The 16,103-nt window shown below is 47.3% G+C and overlaps 41 non-coding genes across 41 annotated transcripts; all 41 read left to right on the top strand.

The window, feature by feature from the left end:
* Positions 1–30: 30 nt before the first annotated feature.
* trnav-aac (transfer RNA valine (anticodon AAC)) lies at positions 31–103 on the top strand. Its single transcript has one exon. It is a non-coding gene; the product is annotated as a tRNA-Val (tRNA).
* An 87-nt stretch (positions 104–190) lies between these two features.
* Positions 191–263, top strand: trnav-cac (transfer RNA valine (anticodon CAC)). Its single transcript has one exon. It is a non-coding gene; the product is annotated as a tRNA-Val (tRNA).
* An 86-nt stretch (positions 264–349) lies between these two features.
* Positions 350–422, top strand: trnav-uac (transfer RNA valine (anticodon UAC)). Its single transcript has one exon. It is a non-coding gene; the product is annotated as a tRNA-Val (tRNA).
* A 246-nt stretch (positions 423–668) lies between these two features.
* trnav-uac (transfer RNA valine (anticodon UAC)) lies at positions 669–741 on the top strand. Its single transcript has one exon. It is a non-coding gene; the product is annotated as a tRNA-Val (tRNA).
* An 876-nt stretch (positions 742–1,617) lies between these two features.
* Positions 1,618–1,690, top strand: trnav-cac (transfer RNA valine (anticodon CAC)). Its single transcript has one exon. It is a non-coding gene; the product is annotated as a tRNA-Val (tRNA).
* A 405-nt stretch (positions 1,691–2,095) lies between these two features.
* On the top strand, positions 2,096–2,168 carry trnav-uac (transfer RNA valine (anticodon UAC)). Its single transcript has one exon. It is a non-coding gene; the product is annotated as a tRNA-Val (tRNA).
* An 87-nt stretch (positions 2,169–2,255) lies between these two features.
* Positions 2,256–2,328, top strand: trnav-aac (transfer RNA valine (anticodon AAC)). The gene has a single exon. It is a non-coding gene; the product is annotated as a tRNA-Val (tRNA).
* A 557-nt stretch (positions 2,329–2,885) lies between these two features.
* trnav-uac (transfer RNA valine (anticodon UAC)) lies at positions 2,886–2,958 on the top strand. The gene has a single exon. It is a non-coding gene; the product is annotated as a tRNA-Val (tRNA).
* Positions 2,959–3,304: 346 nt separating this feature from the next.
* trnav-aac (transfer RNA valine (anticodon AAC)) lies at positions 3,305–3,377 on the top strand. Its single transcript has one exon. It is a non-coding gene; the product is annotated as a tRNA-Val (tRNA).
* Positions 3,378–3,463: 86 nt separating this feature from the next.
* On the top strand, positions 3,464–3,536 carry trnav-uac (transfer RNA valine (anticodon UAC)). The gene has a single exon. It is a non-coding gene; the product is annotated as a tRNA-Val (tRNA).
* A 186-nt stretch (positions 3,537–3,722) lies between these two features.
* trnav-cac (transfer RNA valine (anticodon CAC)) lies at positions 3,723–3,795 on the top strand. The gene has a single exon. It is a non-coding gene; the product is annotated as a tRNA-Val (tRNA).
* An 86-nt stretch (positions 3,796–3,881) lies between these two features.
* On the top strand, positions 3,882–3,954 carry trnav-uac (transfer RNA valine (anticodon UAC)). Its single transcript has one exon. It is a non-coding gene; the product is annotated as a tRNA-Val (tRNA).
* An 87-nt stretch (positions 3,955–4,041) lies between these two features.
* On the top strand, positions 4,042–4,114 carry trnav-cac (transfer RNA valine (anticodon CAC)). Its single transcript has one exon. It is a non-coding gene; the product is annotated as a tRNA-Val (tRNA).
* Positions 4,115–4,444: 330 nt separating this feature from the next.
* On the top strand, positions 4,445–4,517 carry trnav-cac (transfer RNA valine (anticodon CAC)). The gene has a single exon. It is a non-coding gene; the product is annotated as a tRNA-Val (tRNA).
* An 86-nt stretch (positions 4,518–4,603) lies between these two features.
* Positions 4,604–4,676, top strand: trnav-cac (transfer RNA valine (anticodon CAC)). The gene has a single exon. It is a non-coding gene; the product is annotated as a tRNA-Val (tRNA).
* Positions 4,677–5,850: 1,174 nt separating this feature from the next.
* trnav-uac (transfer RNA valine (anticodon UAC)) lies at positions 5,851–5,923 on the top strand. The gene has a single exon. It is a non-coding gene; the product is annotated as a tRNA-Val (tRNA).
* Positions 5,924–6,269: 346 nt separating this feature from the next.
* trnav-aac (transfer RNA valine (anticodon AAC)) lies at positions 6,270–6,342 on the top strand. Its single transcript has one exon. It is a non-coding gene; the product is annotated as a tRNA-Val (tRNA).
* A 497-nt stretch (positions 6,343–6,839) lies between these two features.
* trnav-aac (transfer RNA valine (anticodon AAC)) lies at positions 6,840–6,912 on the top strand. The gene has a single exon. It is a non-coding gene; the product is annotated as a tRNA-Val (tRNA).
* A 558-nt stretch (positions 6,913–7,470) lies between these two features.
* trnav-uac (transfer RNA valine (anticodon UAC)) lies at positions 7,471–7,543 on the top strand. The gene has a single exon. It is a non-coding gene; the product is annotated as a tRNA-Val (tRNA).
* Positions 7,544–7,889: 346 nt separating this feature from the next.
* On the top strand, positions 7,890–7,962 carry trnav-cac (transfer RNA valine (anticodon CAC)). Its single transcript has one exon. It is a non-coding gene; the product is annotated as a tRNA-Val (tRNA).
* A 236-nt stretch (positions 7,963–8,198) lies between these two features.
* On the top strand, positions 8,199–8,271 carry trnav-uac (transfer RNA valine (anticodon UAC)). Its single transcript has one exon. It is a non-coding gene; the product is annotated as a tRNA-Val (tRNA).
* Positions 8,272–8,358: 87 nt separating this feature from the next.
* On the top strand, positions 8,359–8,431 carry trnav-uac (transfer RNA valine (anticodon UAC)). The gene has a single exon. It is a non-coding gene; the product is annotated as a tRNA-Val (tRNA).
* Positions 8,432–8,777: 346 nt separating this feature from the next.
* Positions 8,778–8,850, top strand: trnav-cac (transfer RNA valine (anticodon CAC)). The gene has a single exon. It is a non-coding gene; the product is annotated as a tRNA-Val (tRNA).
* A 236-nt stretch (positions 8,851–9,086) lies between these two features.
* On the top strand, positions 9,087–9,159 carry trnav-uac (transfer RNA valine (anticodon UAC)). Its single transcript has one exon. It is a non-coding gene; the product is annotated as a tRNA-Val (tRNA).
* An 87-nt stretch (positions 9,160–9,246) lies between these two features.
* Positions 9,247–9,319, top strand: trnav-uac (transfer RNA valine (anticodon UAC)). Its single transcript has one exon. It is a non-coding gene; the product is annotated as a tRNA-Val (tRNA).
* A 346-nt stretch (positions 9,320–9,665) lies between these two features.
* On the top strand, positions 9,666–9,738 carry trnav-aac (transfer RNA valine (anticodon AAC)). The gene has a single exon. It is a non-coding gene; the product is annotated as a tRNA-Val (tRNA).
* Positions 9,739–9,825: 87 nt separating this feature from the next.
* trnav-cac (transfer RNA valine (anticodon CAC)) lies at positions 9,826–9,898 on the top strand. Its single transcript has one exon. It is a non-coding gene; the product is annotated as a tRNA-Val (tRNA).
* An 87-nt stretch (positions 9,899–9,985) lies between these two features.
* On the top strand, positions 9,986–10,058 carry trnav-uac (transfer RNA valine (anticodon UAC)). The gene has a single exon. It is a non-coding gene; the product is annotated as a tRNA-Val (tRNA).
* Positions 10,059–10,305: 247 nt separating this feature from the next.
* On the top strand, positions 10,306–10,378 carry trnav-cac (transfer RNA valine (anticodon CAC)). Its single transcript has one exon. It is a non-coding gene; the product is annotated as a tRNA-Val (tRNA).
* An 86-nt stretch (positions 10,379–10,464) lies between these two features.
* On the top strand, positions 10,465–10,537 carry trnav-uac (transfer RNA valine (anticodon UAC)). Its single transcript has one exon. It is a non-coding gene; the product is annotated as a tRNA-Val (tRNA).
* A 346-nt stretch (positions 10,538–10,883) lies between these two features.
* Positions 10,884–10,956, top strand: trnav-aac (transfer RNA valine (anticodon AAC)). The gene has a single exon. It is a non-coding gene; the product is annotated as a tRNA-Val (tRNA).
* Positions 10,957–11,043: 87 nt separating this feature from the next.
* trnav-uac (transfer RNA valine (anticodon UAC)) lies at positions 11,044–11,116 on the top strand. Its single transcript has one exon. It is a non-coding gene; the product is annotated as a tRNA-Val (tRNA).
* Positions 11,117–11,782: 666 nt separating this feature from the next.
* Positions 11,783–11,855, top strand: trnav-aac (transfer RNA valine (anticodon AAC)). Its single transcript has one exon. It is a non-coding gene; the product is annotated as a tRNA-Val (tRNA).
* A 276-nt stretch (positions 11,856–12,131) lies between these two features.
* trnav-uac (transfer RNA valine (anticodon UAC)) lies at positions 12,132–12,204 on the top strand. The gene has a single exon. It is a non-coding gene; the product is annotated as a tRNA-Val (tRNA).
* Positions 12,205–12,550: 346 nt separating this feature from the next.
* trnav-aac (transfer RNA valine (anticodon AAC)) lies at positions 12,551–12,623 on the top strand. The gene has a single exon. It is a non-coding gene; the product is annotated as a tRNA-Val (tRNA).
* A 587-nt stretch (positions 12,624–13,210) lies between these two features.
* On the top strand, positions 13,211–13,283 carry trnav-uac (transfer RNA valine (anticodon UAC)). Its single transcript has one exon. It is a non-coding gene; the product is annotated as a tRNA-Val (tRNA).
* A 346-nt stretch (positions 13,284–13,629) lies between these two features.
* On the top strand, positions 13,630–13,702 carry trnav-cac (transfer RNA valine (anticodon CAC)). The gene has a single exon. It is a non-coding gene; the product is annotated as a tRNA-Val (tRNA).
* Positions 13,703–14,107: 405 nt separating this feature from the next.
* On the top strand, positions 14,108–14,180 carry trnav-aac (transfer RNA valine (anticodon AAC)). The gene has a single exon. It is a non-coding gene; the product is annotated as a tRNA-Val (tRNA).
* A 276-nt stretch (positions 14,181–14,456) lies between these two features.
* trnav-uac (transfer RNA valine (anticodon UAC)) lies at positions 14,457–14,529 on the top strand. Its single transcript has one exon. It is a non-coding gene; the product is annotated as a tRNA-Val (tRNA).
* Positions 14,530–15,535: 1,006 nt separating this feature from the next.
* On the top strand, positions 15,536–15,608 carry trnav-uac (transfer RNA valine (anticodon UAC)). Its single transcript has one exon. It is a non-coding gene; the product is annotated as a tRNA-Val (tRNA).
* Positions 15,609–15,962: 354 nt separating this feature from the next.
* Positions 15,963–16,035, top strand: trnav-cac (transfer RNA valine (anticodon CAC)). Its single transcript has one exon. It is a non-coding gene; the product is annotated as a tRNA-Val (tRNA).
* The last annotated feature ends 68 nt before the right edge of the window (positions 16,036–16,103 follow it).

Below are 16,103 nucleotides of genomic sequence, written 5' to 3'. Positions count from 1 at the left end.
GCTATGTCCCTGAACGCACCATCTCATGTTGTTTCCGTAGTGTAGTGGTTATCACGTTCGCCTAACACGCGAAAGGTCCCCGGTTCGAGACCGGGCGGAAACAGTCGTTGGTGTTTCTTTCTTTGATTCTGAACTTCAACAATCAAACAGATAAACATGCCCTATGTCCCTGAACGCACCATCTCATGTGGTTTCCGTAGTGTAGTGGTTATCACGTTCGCCTCACACGCGAAAGGTCCCCGGTTCGAGACCGGGCGGAAACAGTCGTTGATGTTTTTTTCTTTATTCCGAACTTCAGCAATCAAACAGATAAACATACACTATGTCCCTGAACGCACCATCTCCTGTGGTTTCCGTAGTGTAGTGGTTATCACGTTCGCCTTACACGCGAAAGGTCCCCGTTTCGAGACCGGGCGGAAACAGTCGTTGATGTTTTTTTCTTTGATTCCGAAATTCAACAATCAAACAGATAAACATAAGCTATGTCCCTGAACGCACCATCTCATGTGGTTTCCGTAGTGTAGTGGTTATCACGTTCGCCTCACACGCGAAAGGTCCCCTGTTCGAGACCGGGCGGAAACAGTCGTTGATGTTTTTTTCTTTATTCCAAACTTCAGCAATCAAACAGATAAACATAAGCTATGTCCCTGAACGCACCATCTCATGTTGTTTCCGTAGTGTAGTGGTTATCACGTTCGCCTTACACGCGAAAGGTCCCCGTTTCGAGACCGGGCGGAAACAGTCGTTGATGTTTTTTTCTTTGATTCCGAAATTCAACAATCAAACAGATAAACATAAGCTATGTCCCTGAACGCACCATCTCATGTGGTTTCCGTAGTGTAGTGGTTATCACGTTCGCCTAACACGCGAAAGGTCCCCGGTTCAAGACCGGGCGGAAACAGTCGTTGGTGTTTCTTTCTTTGATTCCGAACTTCAACAATCAAACAGATAAACATAAGCTATGTCCCTGAAGGCACCATCTCATGTGGTTTCCGTAGTGTAGTGGTTATCACGTTCGCCTCACATGCGAAAGGTCCCCGTTTCAAGACCGGGCGGAAACAGTCGTTGATGTTTTTTTCTTTGATTCCCAACTTCAACATTCAAACAGATAAACATGCGCTATGTCCCTGAACGCACCATCTCATGTGGTTTCCGTAGTGTAGTGGTTATCACGTTCGCGAAAGGTCCCTGGTTCGAGACCGGGCGGAAACAGTCGTTGATGTTTTTTTCTTTATTCCGAACTTCAGCAATCAAACAGATAAACATACACTATGTCCCTGAACGCACCATCTCCTGTGGTTTCCGTAGTGTAGTGGTTATCACGTTCGCCTTACACGCGAAAGGTCCCCGTTTTGAGACCGGGCGGAAACAGTCGTTGATGTTTTTTTCTTTATTCCGAACTTCAGCAATCAAACAGATAAACATAAGCTATGTCCCTGAACGCACCATCTCATGTTGTTTCCGTAGTTTAGTGGTTATCACGTTCGCCTAACACGCGAAAGGTCCCCGGTTCGAGACCGGGCGGAAACAGTCGTTGGTGTTTCTTTCTTTGATTCTGAACTTCAACAATCAAACAGATAAACATGCCCTATGTCCCTGAAAGCACCATCTCATGTGGTTTCCGTAGTGTAGTGGTTATCACGTTCGCCTCACACGCGAAAGGTCCCCGGTTCGAGACCGGGCGGAAACAGTCGTTGATGTTTTTTTCTTTATTCCAAACTTCAGCAATCAAACAGATAAACATACACTATGTCCCAGAACACACCATCTCCTGTGGTTTCCGTAGTGTAGTGGTTATCACGTTTGCCTTACACGCGAAAGGTCCCCGTTTCGAGACCGGGCGGAAACAGTCGTTGATGTTTTTTTCTTTGATTCCGAAATTCAACAATCAAACAGATAAACATAAGCTATGTCCCTGAACGCACCATCTCATGTGGTTTCCGTAGTGTAGTGGTTATCACGTTCGCCTCACACGCGAAAGGTCCCCTGTTCGAGACCGGGCGGAAACAGTCGTTGATGTTTTTTTCTTTATTCCAAACTTCAGCAATCAAACAGATAAACATAAGCTATGTCCCTGAACGCACCATCTCATGTTGTTTCCGTAGTGTAGTGGTTATCACGTTCGCCTTACACGCGAAAGGTCCCCGTTTCGAGACCGGGCGGAAACAGTCGTTGATGTTTTTTTCTTTGATTCCGAAATTCAACAATCAAACAGATAAACATAAGCTATGTCCCTGAACGCACCATCTCATGTGGTTTCCGTAGTGTAGTGGTTATCACGTTCGCCTAACACGCGAAAGGTCCCCGGTTCGAGACCGGGCGGAAACAGTCGTTGGTGTTTCTTTCTTTGATTCCGAACTTCAACAATCAAACAGATAAACATAAGCTATGTCCCTGAAGGCACCATCTCATGTGGTTTCCGTAGTGTAGTGGTTATCACGTTCGCCTCACATGCGAAAGGTCCCCGTTTCGAGACCGGGCGGAAACAGTCGTTGATGTTTTTTTCTTTGATTCCCAACTTCAACATTCAAACAGATAAACATGCGCTATGTCCCTGAACGCACCATCTCATGTGGTTTCCGTAGTGTAGTGGTTATCACGTTCGCGAAAGGTCCCTGGTTCGAGACCGGGCGGAAACAGTCGTTGATGTTTTTTTCTTTATTCCGAACTTCAGCAATCAAACAGATAAACATACACTATGTCCCTGAACGCACCATCTCCTGTGGTTTCCGTAGTGTAGTGGTTATCACGTTCGCCTTACACGCGAAAGGTCCCCGTTTTGAGACCGGGCGGAAACAGTCGTTGATGTTTTTTTCTTTGATTCCCAACTTCAACATTCAAACAGATATACATAAACTATGTCCCTGAACACACCATCTCCTGTGGTTTCCGTAGTGTAGTGGTTATCACGTTCGCCTTACACGCGAAAGGTCCCCGGTTCGAGACCGGGCGGAAACAGTCGTTGGTCTTTCTTTCTTTGATTCCGAACTTCAACAATCAAACAGAGAAACATGCGATATGTCCCTGAACGCACCATCTCATGTGGTTTCCGTAGTGTAGTGGTTGTCACGTTCTCCTAACACTCGAAAGGTCCCCGTTTCGAGACCGGGCGGAAACAATCGGTGATGGTTCCTGAACACACCGTCTCATGTGGTTTCCGTAGTGTAGTGGTTATCACGTTCGCAAAAGGTCCCCGGTTCGAGACCGGGCGGAAACAGTCGTTGGTGTTTCTTTCTTTGATTCCGAACTTCAACAATCAAACAGATAAACACAAGCTATGTCCCTGAACGCACCATCTCATGTTGTTTCCGTAGTGTAGTGGTTATCACGTTCGCCTAACACGCGAAAGGTCCCCGGTTCGAGACCGGGCGGAAACAGTCGTTGATGTTTTTTTCTTTATTCCGAACTTCAGCAATCAAACAGATAAACATACACTATGTCCCTGAACGCACCATCTCCTGTGGTTTCCGTAGTGTAGTGGTTATCACGTTCGCCTTACACGCGAAAGGTCCCCGTTTCGAGACCGGGCGGAAACAATCGTTGATGGTCCCTGAACACACCGTCTCATGTGGTTTCTGTAGTGTAGTGGTTATCACGTTCGCGAAAGGTCCCCGGTTCGAGACCGGGCGGAAACAGTCGTTGGTGTTTCTTTCTTTGATTCCGAACTTCAACAATCAAACAGATAAACATAAGCTATGTCCCTGAACGCACCATCTCATGTTGTTTCCGTAGTGTAGTGGTTATCACGTTCGCCTCACACGCGAAAGGTCCCCGGTTCGAGACCGGGCGGAAACAGTCGTTGATGTTTTTTTCTTTATTCCGAACTTCAGCAATCAAACAGATAAACATACACTATGTCCCTGAACGCACCATCTCCTGTGGTTTCCGTAGTGTAGTGGTTATCACGTTCGCCTTACACGCGAAAGGTCCCCGTTTCGAGACCGGGCGGAAACAGTCGTTGATGTTTTTTTCTTTGATTCCGAAATTCAACAATCAAACAGATAAACATAAGCTATGTTCCTGAACGCACCATCTCATGTGGTTTCCGTAGTGTAGTGGTTATCACGTTCGCCTCACACGCGAAAGGTCCCCGGTTCGAGACCGGGCGGAAACAGTGGTTGGTCTTTCTTTCTTTGATTCCGAATTTAAACAATCAAACAGATAAACATAAGGTATGTCCCTGAATGTACATGAGTGTAGTGGTTATCACGTTCTCCTAACACTCGAAAGGTCCCCGTTTCGAGACCGGGCGGAAACAATCGTTGATGGTTCCTGAACACACCGTCTCATGTGGTTTCCGTAGTGTAGTGGTTATCACGTTCGCGAAAGGTCCCCGGTTCGAGACCGGGCGGAAACAGTCGTTGGTGTTCCTTTCTTTGATTCCGAACTTCAACAATCAAAAAGATAAACATGCCCTATGTCCCTGAACGCACCATCTCATGTGGTTTCCGTAGTGTAGTGGTTATCACGTTCGCCTCACACGCGAAAGGTCCCCGGTTCGAGACCGGGCGGAAACAGTCGTTGTTGTTTTTTTCTTTATTCCGAACTTCAGCAATCAAACAGATAAACATGCGCTATGTCCCTGAACGCACCATCTCATGTGGTTTCCGTAGTGTAGTGGTTATCACGTTCGCCTCACACGCGAAAGGTCCCCGGTTCGAGACCGGGCGGAAACAGTCGTTGATGTTTTTTTCTTTATTCCGAACTTCAGCAATCAAACAGATAAACATACACTATGTCCCTGAACGCACCATCTCCTGTGGTTTCCGTAGTGTAGTGGTTATCACGTCCCCGTTTCGAGACCGGGCGGAAACAGTCGTTGATGTTTTTTTCTTTGATTCCGAAATTCAACAATCAAACAGATAAACATAAGCTATGTCCCTGAACGCACCATCTCATGTGGTTTCCGTAGTGTAGTGGTTATCACGTTCGCCTAACACGCGAAAGGTCCCCGGTTCGAGACTGGGCGGAAACAGTCGTTGATGTTTTTTTCTTTATTCCAAACTTCAGCAATCAAACAGATAAACATAAGCTATGTCCCTGAACGCACCATCTCATGTTGTTTCCGTAGGGTAGTGGTTATCACGTTCGCCCTACACGCGAAAGGTCCCCGTTTCGAGACCGGGCGGAAACAGTCGTTGATGTTTTTTTCTTTGATTCCGAAATTCAACAATCAAACAGATAAACATAAGCTATGTCCCTGAACGCACCATCTCATGTGGTTTCCGTAGTGTAGTGGTTATCACGTTCGCCTAACACGCGAAAGGTCCCCGGTTCGAGACTGGGCGGAAACAGTCATTGGTGTTTCTTTCTTTGATTCCGAACTTCAACAATCAAACAGATAAACATAAGCTATGTCCCTGAAGGCACCATCTCATGTGGTTTCCGTAGTGTAGTGGTTATCACGTTCGCCTCACACGCGAAAGGTCCCCGTTTCGAGACCGGGCGGAAACAGTCGTTGATGTTTTTTTCTTTGATTCCCAACTTCAACATTCAAACAGATAAACATGCGCTATGTCCCTGAACGCACCATCTCATGTGGTTTCCGTAGTGTAGTGGTTATCACGTTCGCGAAAGGTCCCTGGTTCGAGACCGGGCGGAAACAGTCGTTGATGTTTTTTTCTTTATTCCGAACTTCAGCAATCAAACAGATAAACATACACTATGTCCCTGAACGCACCATCTCATGTGGTTTCCGTAGTGTAGTGGTTATCACGTTCGCCTCACACGCGAAAGGTCCCCTGTTCGAGACCGGGCGGAAACAGTCGTTGATGTTTTTTTCTTTATTCCAAACTTCAGCAATCAAACAGATAAACATAAGCTATGTCCCTGAACGCACCATCTCATGTTGTTTCCGTAGTGTAGTGGTTATCACGTTCGCCTTACACGCGAAAGGTCCCCGTTTCGAGACCGGGCGGAAACAGTAGTTGATGTTTTTTTCTTTGATTCCGAAATTCAACAATCAAACAGATAAACATAAGCTATGTCCCTGAACACACCATCTCATGTGGGTTCCGTAGTGTAGTGGTTATCACGTTCTCCTAACACTCGAAAGGTCCCCGTTTCGAGACCGGGCGGAAACAATCGTTGATGGTTCCTGAACACACCGTCTCATGTGGTTTCCGTAGTGTAGTGGTTATCACGTTCGCAAAAGGTCCCCGGTTCGAGACCGGGCGGAAACAGTCGTTGGTGTTTCTTTCTTTGATTCCGAACTTCAACAATCAAACAGATAAACATAAGCTACGTCCCTGAACGCACCATCTCATGTTGTTTCCGTAGTGTAGTGGTTATCACGTTCGCCTAACACGCGAAAGGTCCCCGGTTCGAGACCGGGCGGAAACAGTCGTTGGTGTTTCTTTCTTTGATTCCGAACTTCAACAATCAAACAGATAAACATGCCCTATGTCCCTGAACGCACCATCTCATGTGGTTTCCGTAGTGTAGTGGTTATCACGTTTGCGAAAGGTCCCCGGTTCGAGACCGGGCGTAAACAGTCGTTGGTGTTTCTTTCTTTGATTCCGAACTTCAACAATCAAACAGATAAACATGCCCTATGTCCCTGAACGCACCATCTCATGTGGTTTCCGTAGTGTAGTGGTTATCACGTTCGCCGCACACGCGAAAGGTCCCCGGTTCGAGACCGGGCGGAAACAGTCGTTGATGGTTCCTGAACACACCGTCTCATGTGGTTTCCGTAGTGTAGTGGTTATCACGTTCGCGAAAGGTCCCCGGTTCGAGACCGGGCGTAAACAGTCGTTGGTGTTTCTTTCTTTGATTCCGAACTTCAACGATCAAACAGATAAACATAAGCTATGTCCCTGAACGCACCATCTCATGTGGTTTCCGTAGTGTAGTGGTTATCACGTTCGCCTAACACGCGAAAGGTCCCCGGTTCGAGACCGGGCGGAAACAGTCGTTGGTGTTTCTTTCTTTGATTCCGAACTTCAGCAATCAAACAGATAAACATACCCTATGTCCCTGAACGCACCATCTCATGTGGTTTCCATAGTGTAGTGGTTATCACGTTTGCGAAAGGTCCCCGGTTCGAGACCGGGCGTAAACAGTCGTTGGTGTTTCTTTCTTTGATTCCGAACTTCAACGATCAAACAGATAAACATAAGCTATGTCCCTGAACGCCCCATCTCATGTGGTTTCCGTAGTGTAGTGGTTATCACGTTCGCCTAACATGCGAAAGGTCCCCGGTTCGAGACCGGGCGGAAACAGTCGTTGGTGTTTCTTTCTTTGATTCCGAACTTCAACAATCAAACAGATAAACATAAGCTTTGTCCCTGAAGGCACCATCTCATGTGGTTTCCGTAGTGTAGTGGTTATCACGTTCGCCTCACACGGGAAAGGTCCCCGGTTCGAGACCGGGCGGAAACAGTCGTTGATGTTTTTTTCTTTGATTCCCAACTTCAACATTCAAACAGATATACATAAACTATGTCCCTGAACACACCATCTCCTGTGGTTTCCGTAGTGTAGTGGTTATCACGTTCGCCTTACACGCGAAAGGTCCCCGGTTCGAGACCGGGCGGAAACAGTCGTTGGTCTTTCTTTCTTTGATTCCGAACTTCAACAATCAAACAGAGAAACATGCGATATGTCCCTGAACGCACCATCTCATGTGGTTTCCGTAGTGTAGTGGTTATCACGTTCTCCTAACACTCGAAAGGTCCCCGTTTCGAGACCGGGCGGAAACAATCGTTGATGGTTCCTGAACACACCGTCTCATGTGGTTTCCGTAGTGTAGTGGTTATCACGTTCGCGAAAGGTCCCCGGTTCGAGACCGGGCGGAAACAGTCGTTGGTGTTCCTTTCTTTGATTCCGAACTTCAACAATCAAAAAGATAAACATGCCCTATGTCCCTGAACGCACCATCTCATGTGGTTTCCGTAGTGTAGTGGTTATCACGTTCGCCTCACACGCGAAAGGTCCCCGGTTCAAGACCGGGCGGAAACAGTCGTTGTTGTTTTTTTCTTTATTCCGAACTTCAGCAATCAAACAGATAAACATGCGCTATGTCCCTGAACGCACCATCTCATGTGGTTTCCGTAGTGTAGTGGTTATCACGTTCGCGAAAGGTCCCTGGTTCGAGACCGGGCGGAAACAGTCGTTGATGTTTTTTTCTTTATTCCGAACTTCAGCAATCAAACAGATAAACATACACTATGTCCCTGAACGCACCATCTCCTGTGGTTTCCGTAGTGTAGTGGTTATCACGTTCGCCTTACACGCGAAAGGTCCCCGTTTCGAGACCGGGCGGAAACAGTCGTTGATGTTTTTTTCTTTGATTCCCAACTTCAACATTCAAACAGATATACATAAACTATGTCCCTGAACACACCATCTCCTGTGGTTTCCGTAGTGTAGTGGTTATCACGTTCGCCTTACACGCGAAAGGTCCCCGGTTCGAGACCGGGCGGAAACAGTCGTTGGTCTTTCTTTCTTTGATTCCGAACTTCAACAATCAAACAGAGAAACATGCGATATGTCCCTGAACGCACCATCTCATGTGGTTTCCGTAGTGTAGTGGTTATCACGTTCTCCTAACACTCGAAAGGTCCCCGTTTCGAGACCGGGCGGAAACAATCGTTGATGGTTCCTGAACACACCGTCTCATGTGGTTTCCGTAGTGTAGTGGTTATCACGTTCGCGAAAGGTCCCCGGTTCGAGACCGGGCGGAAACAGTCGTTGGTGTTCCTTTCTTTGATTCCGAACTTCAACAATCAAAAAGATAAACATGCCCTATGTCCCTGAACGCACCATCTCATGTGGTTTCCGTAGTGTAGTGGTTATCACGTTCGCCTCACACGCGAAAGGTCCCCGGTTCAAGACCGGGCGGAAACAGTCGTTGTTGTTTTTTTCTTTATTCCGAACTTCAGCAATCAAACAGATAAACATGCGCTATGTCCCTGAACGCACCATCTCATGTGGTTTCCGTAGTGTAGTGGTTATCACGTTCGCGAAAGGTCCCTGGTTCGAGACCGGGTGGAAACAGTCGTTGATGTTTTTTTCTTTATTCCGAACTTCAGCAATCAAACAGATAAACATACACTATGTCCCTGAACGCACCATCTCCTGTGGTTTCCGTAGTGTAGTGGTTATCACGTTCGCCTTACACGCGAAAGGTCCCCGTTTCGAGACCGGGCGGAAACAGTCGTTGATGTTTTTTTCTTTGATTCCCAACTTCAACATTCAAACAGATATACATAAACTATGTCCCTGAACACACCATCTCCTGTGGTTTCCGTAGTGTAGTGATTATCACGTTCGCCTTACACGCGAAAGGTCCCCGGTTCGAGACCGGGCGGAAACAGTCGTTGGTCTTTCTTTCTTTGATTCCGAACTTCAACAATCAAACAGAGAAACATGCGATATGTCCCTGAACGCACCATCTCATGTGGTTTCCGTAGTGTAGTGGTTATCACGTTCTCCTAACACTCGAAAGGTCCCCGTTTCGAGACCGGGCGGAAACAATCGTTGATGGTTCCTGAACACACCGTCTCATGTGGTTTCCGTAGTGTAGTGGTTATCACGTTCGCAAAAGGTCCCCGGTTCGAGACCGGGCGGAAACAGTCGTTGGTGTTTCTTTCTTTGATTCCGAACTTCAACATTTAAACAGATAAACATAAGCTATGTCCCTGAACGCACCATCTCATGTTGTTTCCGTAGTGTAGTGGTTATCACGTTCGCCTAACACGCGAAAGGTCCCCGGTTCGAGACCGGGCGGAAACAGTCGTTGGTGTTTCTTTCTTTGATTCTGAACTTCAACAATCAAACAGATAAACATGCCCTATGTCCCTGAACGCACCATCTCATGTGGTTTCCGTAGTGTAGTGGTTATCACGTTCGCCTCACACGCGAAAGGTCCCCGGTTCGAGACCGGGCGGAAACAGTCGTTGATGTTTTTTTTCTTTATTCCGAACTTCAGCAATCAAACAGATAAACATACACTATGTCCCTGAACGCACCATCTCCTGTGGTTTCCGTAGTGTAGTGGTTATCACGTTCGCCTTACACGCGAAAGGTCCCCGTTTCGAGACCGGGCGGAAACAGTCGTTGATGTTTTTTTCTTTGATTCCGAAATTCAACAATCAAACAGATAAACATAAGCTATGTCCCTGAACGCACCATCTCATGTGGTTTCCGTAGTGTAGTGGTTATCACGTTCGCCTCACACGCGAAAGGTCCCCGGTTCGAGACCGGGTGGAAACAGTGGTTGGTCTTTCTTTCTTTGATTCCGAATTTCAACAATCAAACAGATAAACATAAGGTATGTCCCTGAAAGCACCATCTCATGTGGTTTCCGTAGTGTAGTGGTTATCACGTTCGCCTCACACGCGAAAGGTCCCCGGTTCGAGACCGGGCGGAAACAGTCGTTGATGTTTTTTTCTTTGATTCCGAACTTCGCAATCAAACAGATAAACATACACTATGTCCCTGAACGCACCATCTCATGTGGTTTCCGTAGTGTAGTGGTTATCACGTTCGCCTTACACGCGAAAGGTCCCCGGTTCGAGACCGGGCGGAAACAGTCGTTGGTCTTTCTTTCTTTGATTCCGAACTTCAACAATCAAACAGAGAAACATGCGATATGTCCCTGAACGCACCATCTCATGTGGTTTCCGTAGTGTAGTGGTTATCACGTTCTCCTAACACTCGAAAGGTCCCCGTTTCGAGACCGGGCGGAAACAATCGTTGATGGTTCCTGAACACACCGTCTCATGTGGTTTCCGTAGTGTAGTGGTTATCACGTTCGCGAAAGGTCCCCGGTTCGAGACCGGGCGGAAACAGTCGTTGGTGTTTCTCTCTTTGATTCCGAACTTCAACAATCAAACAGATAAACATAAGCTATGTCCCTGAACGCACCATCTCATGTTGTTTCCGTAGTGTAGTGGTTATCACGTTCGCCTAACACGCGAAAGGTCCCCGGTTCGAGACCGGGCGGAAACAGTCGTTGGTGTTTCTTTCTTTGATTCTGAACTTCAACAATCAAACAGATAAACATGCCCTATGTCCCTGAACGCACCATCTCATGTGGTTTCCGTAGTGTAGTGGTTATCACGTTCGCCTTACACGCGAAAGGTCCCCGGTTCGAGACCGGGCGGAAACAGTCGTTGGTCTTTCTTTCTTTGATTCCGAACTTCAACAATCAAACAGAGAAACATGCGATATGTCCCTGAACGCACCATCTCATGTGGTTTCCGTAGTGTAGTGGTTATCACGTTCTCCTAACACTCGAAAGGTCCCCGTTTCGAGACCGGGCGGAAACAATCGTTGATGGTTCCTGAATACACCGTCTCATGTGGTTTCCGTAGTGTAGTGGTTATCACGTTCGCGAAAGGTCCCTGGTTCGAGACCGGGCGGAAACAGCCGTTGGTGTTTCTTTCTTTGATTCCGAACTTCAACAATCAAACAGATAAACATGCGCTATGTCCCTGAACGCACCATCTCATGTGGTTTCTGTAGTGTAGTGGTTATCACGTTCGCCTAACACGCGAAAGGTCCCCGGTTCGAGACCGGGCGGAAACAGTCGTTGGTCTTTCTTTCTTTGATTCCGAACTTCAACAATCAAACAGATAAACAGGCGCTATGTCCCTGAACACACCATCTCATGTGGTTTCCGTAGTGTAGTGGTTATCACGTTCACCTAACACGCGAAAGGTCCCCGGTTCGAGACCGGGCGGAAACAGTCGTTGGTGTTTCTTTCTTTGATTCCGAACTTCAACAATCAAACAGATAAACATAAGCTATGTCCCTGAAGGCACCATCTCATGTGGTTTCCGTAGTGTAGTGGTTATCACGTTCGCCTAACATGCGAAAGGTCCCCGGTTCGAAACCGGGCGGAAACAGTCGTTGGTGTTTTTTTCTTTGATTCTTCAACAATCAAACAGATAAACATGCGCTATGTCCCTGAACGCACCATCTCATGTGGTTTCCGTAGTGTAGTGGTTATCACGTTTGCCTAACACTGGAAAGTTCCCCGGTTCGAGACCGGGCGGAAACAGTCTTTGATGTGTTTTTTTTTTAATCCGGCGTGATGCTTTGTTTTTGTGCGTGAATGCCATACGGTGCTGGATATATTGCGCTGGATATACTCTATGTCCCTGAACACACCATCTCCTGTGGTTTCCGTAGTGTAGTGGTTGTCACGTTCGCCTTACACGCGAAAGGTCCCCGGTTCGAGACCGGGCGGAAACAGTCGTTGGTCTTTCTTTCTTTGATTCCGAACTTCAACAATCAAACAGAGAAACATGCGATATGTCCCTGAACGCACCATCTCATGTGGTTTCCGTAGTGTAGTGGTTATCACGTTCTCCTAACACTCGAAAGGTCCCCGTTTCGAGACCGGGCGGAAACAATCGTTGATGGTTCCTGAACACACCGTCTCATGTGGTTTCCGTAGTGTAGTGGTTATCACGTTCGCGAAAGGTCCCTGGTTCGAGACCGGGCGGAAACAGCCGTTGGTGTTTCTTTCTTTGATTCCGAACTTCAACAATCAAACAGATAAACATGCGCTATGTCCCTGAACGCACCATCTCATGTGGTTTCCGTAGTGTAGTGGTTATCACGTTCGCCTAACACGCGAAAGGTCCCCGGTTCGAGACCGGGCGGAAACAGTCGTTGGTCTTTCTTTCTTTGATTCCGAACTTCAACAATCAAACAGATAAACAGGCGCTATGTCCCTGAACACACCATCTCATGTGGTTTCCGTAGTGTAGTGGTTATCACGTTCACCTAAGGTCCCCGGTTCGAGACCGGGCGGAAACAGTCGTTGGTGTTTCTTTCTTTGATTCCGAACTTCAGCAATCAAACAGATAAACATAAGCTATGTCCCTGAAGGCACCATCTCATGTGGTTTCCGTAGTGTAGTGGTTATAACGTTCGCCTAACATGCGAAAGGTCCCCGGTTCGAAACCGGGCGGAAAGAGTCGTTGGTGTTTTTTTCTTTGATTCTTCAACAATCAAACAGATAAACATGCGCTATGTCCCTGAACGCACCATCTCATGTGGTTTCCGTAGTGTAGTGGTTATCACGTTCGCCTAACACTGGAAAGTTCCCCGGTTCGAGACCGGGCGGAAACAGTCTTTGATGTGTTTTTTTTTTAATCCGGCGTGATGCTTTGTTTTTGTGCATGAATGCCATACGGTGCTGGATATATTGCGCTGGATATACTCTATGTCCCTGAACACACCATCTCCTGTGGTTTCCGTAGTGTAGTGGTTGTCACGTTCGCCTTACACGCGAAAGGTCCCCGGTTCGAGACCGGGCGGAAACAATCGTTGATGGTTCCTGAACACACCATCTCATGTGGTTTTCGTAGTGTAGTGGTTATCACGTTCGCGAAAGGTCCCCGGTTCGAGACCGGGCGGAAACAGTCGTCGGTGTTTCTTTCTTTGATTCCGAACTTCAACAATCAAACAGATAAACATAAGCTACGTCCCTGAACGCACCATCTCATGTTGTTTCCCTAGTGTAGTGGTTATCACGTTCCCCTAACACGCGAAAGGTCCCCGGTTCGAGACTGGGCGGAAACAGTCGTTGGTGTTTCTTTCTTTGATTCCGAACTTCAACAATCAAACAGATAAACATGCCCTATGTCCCTGAACGCACCATCTCATGTGGTTTCCGTAGTGTAGTGGTTATCACGTTCGCCTCACACGCGAAAGGTCCCCGGTTCGAGACCGGGCGGAAACAGTCGTCGGTGTTTCTTTCTTTGATTCCGAACTTCAACAATCAAACAGATAAACATAAGCTACGTCCCTGAACGCACCATCTCATGTTGTTTCCCTAGTGTAGTGGTTATCACGTTCCCCTAACAAGCGAAAGGTCCCCGGTTCGAGACCGGGCGGAAACAGTCGTTGGTGTTTCTTTCTTTGATTCCGAACTTCAACAATCAAACAGATAAACATGCCCTATGTCCCTGAACGCACCATCTCCTGTGGTTTCCGTAGTGTAGTGGTTATCACGTTCGCCTTACACGCGAAAGGTCCCCGTTTCGAGACCGAGCGGAAACAGTCGTTGATGTTTTTTCTTTATTCCGAACTTCAGCAATCAAACAGATAAACATACACTATGTCCCTGAACGCACCATCTCATGTGGTTTCCGTAGTGTAGTGGTTATCACGTTCGCCTAACATGCGAAAGGTCCCCGGTTCGAAACCGGGCGGAAACAGTCGTTGGTGTTTTTTTCTTTGATTCTTCAACAATCAAACAGATAAACATGCGCTATGTCCCTGAACGCACCATCTCATGTGGTTTCCGTAGTGTAGTGGTTATCACGTTTGCCTAACACTGGAAAGTTCCCCGGTTCGAGACCGGGCGGAAACAGTCTTTGATGTGTTTTTTTTTTAATCCGGCGTGATGCTTTGTTTTTGTGCGTGAATGCCATACGGTGCTGGATATATTGCGCTGGATATACTCTATGTCCCTGAACACACCATCTCCTGTGGTTTCCGTAGTGTAGTGGTTGTCACGTTCGCCTTACACGCGAAAGGTCCCCGGTTCGAGACCGGGCGGAAACAGTCGTTGGTCTTTCTTTCTTTGATTCCGAACTTCAACAATCAAACAGAGAAACATGCGATATGTCCCTGAACGCACCATCTCATGTGGTTTCCGTAGTGTAGTGGTTATCACGTTCTCCTAACACTCGAAAGGTCCCCGTTTCGAGACCGGGCGGAAACAATCGTTGATGGTTCCTGAACACACCGTCTCATGTGGTTTCCGTAGTGTAGTGGTTATCACGTTCGCGAAAGGTCCCTGGTTCGAGACCGGGCGGAAACAGCCGTTGGTGTTTCTTTCTTTGATTCCGAACTTCAACAATCAAACAGATAAACATGCGCTATGTCCCTGAACGCACCATCTCATGTGGTTTCCGTAGTGTAGTGGTTATCACGTTCGCCTAACACGTGAAAGGTCCCCGGTTCGAGACCGGGCGGAAACAGTCGTTGGTCTTTCTTTCTTTGATTCCGAACTTCAACAATCAAACAGATAAACAGGCGCTATGTCCCTGAACACACCATCTCATGTGGTTTCCGTAGTGTAGTGGTTATCACGTTCACCTAAGGTCCCCGGTTCGAGACCGGGCGGAAACAGTCGTTGGTGTTTCTTTCTTTGATTCCGAACTTCAGCAATCAAACAGATAAACATAAGCTATGTCCCTGAAGGCACCATCTCATGTGGTTTCCGTAGTGTAGTGGTTATCACGTTCGCCTAACATGCGAAAGGTCCCCGGTTCGAAACTGGGCGGAAAGAGTCGTTGGTGTTTTTTTCTTTGATTCTTCAACAATCAAACAGATAAACATGCGCTATGTCCCTGAACGCACCATCTCATGTGGTTTCCGTAGTGTAGTGGTTATCACGTTCGCCTAACACTGGAAAGTTCCCCGGTTCGAGACCGGGCGGAAACAGTCTTTGATGTGTTTTTTTTTTAATCCGGCGTGATGCTTTGTTTTTGTGCATGAATGCCATACGGTGCTGGATATATTGCGCTGGATATACTCTATGTCCCTGAACACACCATCTCCTGTGGTTTCCGTAGTGTAGTGGTTGTCACGTTCGCCTTACACGCGAAAGGTCCCCGGTTCGAGACCGGGCGGAAACAATCGTTGATGGTTCCTGAACACACCATCTCATGTGGTTTTCGTAGTGTAGTGGTTATCACGTTCGCCTCACACGCGAAAGGTCCCCGGTTCGAGACCGGGCGGAAACAGTCGTTGATGTTTTTTTCTTTATTCCGAACTTCAGCAATTAAACAGATAAACATACACTATGTCCCTGAACGCACCATCTCCTGTGGTTTCCGTAGTGTAGTGGTTATCACGTTCGCCTTACACGCGAAAGGTCCCCGTTTCGAGACCGAGCGGAAACAGTCGTTGATGTTTTTTTCTTTGATTCCGAAATTCAACAATCAAACAGATAAACATAAGCTATGTCCCTGAACGCACCATCTCATGTGGTTTCCGTAGTGTAGTGGTTATCACGTTCGCCTCACACGCGAAAGGTCCCCGGTTCGAGACCGGGCGGAAACAGTCGTTGATGTTTTTTTCTTTATTCCAAACTTCAGCAATCAAACAGATAAACATAAGCTATGTCCCTG

Source organism: Gasterosteus aculeatus, chromosome X (genome assembly GCF_964276395.1).
Source record: "Gasterosteus aculeatus chromosome X, fGasAcu3.hap1.1, whole genome shotgun sequence".
In the NCBI taxonomy this organism is placed as follows: Eukaryota; Metazoa; Chordata; class Actinopteri; order Perciformes; family Gasterosteidae; genus Gasterosteus; species Gasterosteus aculeatus.
Note: the sequence above shows the minus strand (reverse complement) of the source record. Positions and strands in the feature narration are given on the sequence as shown.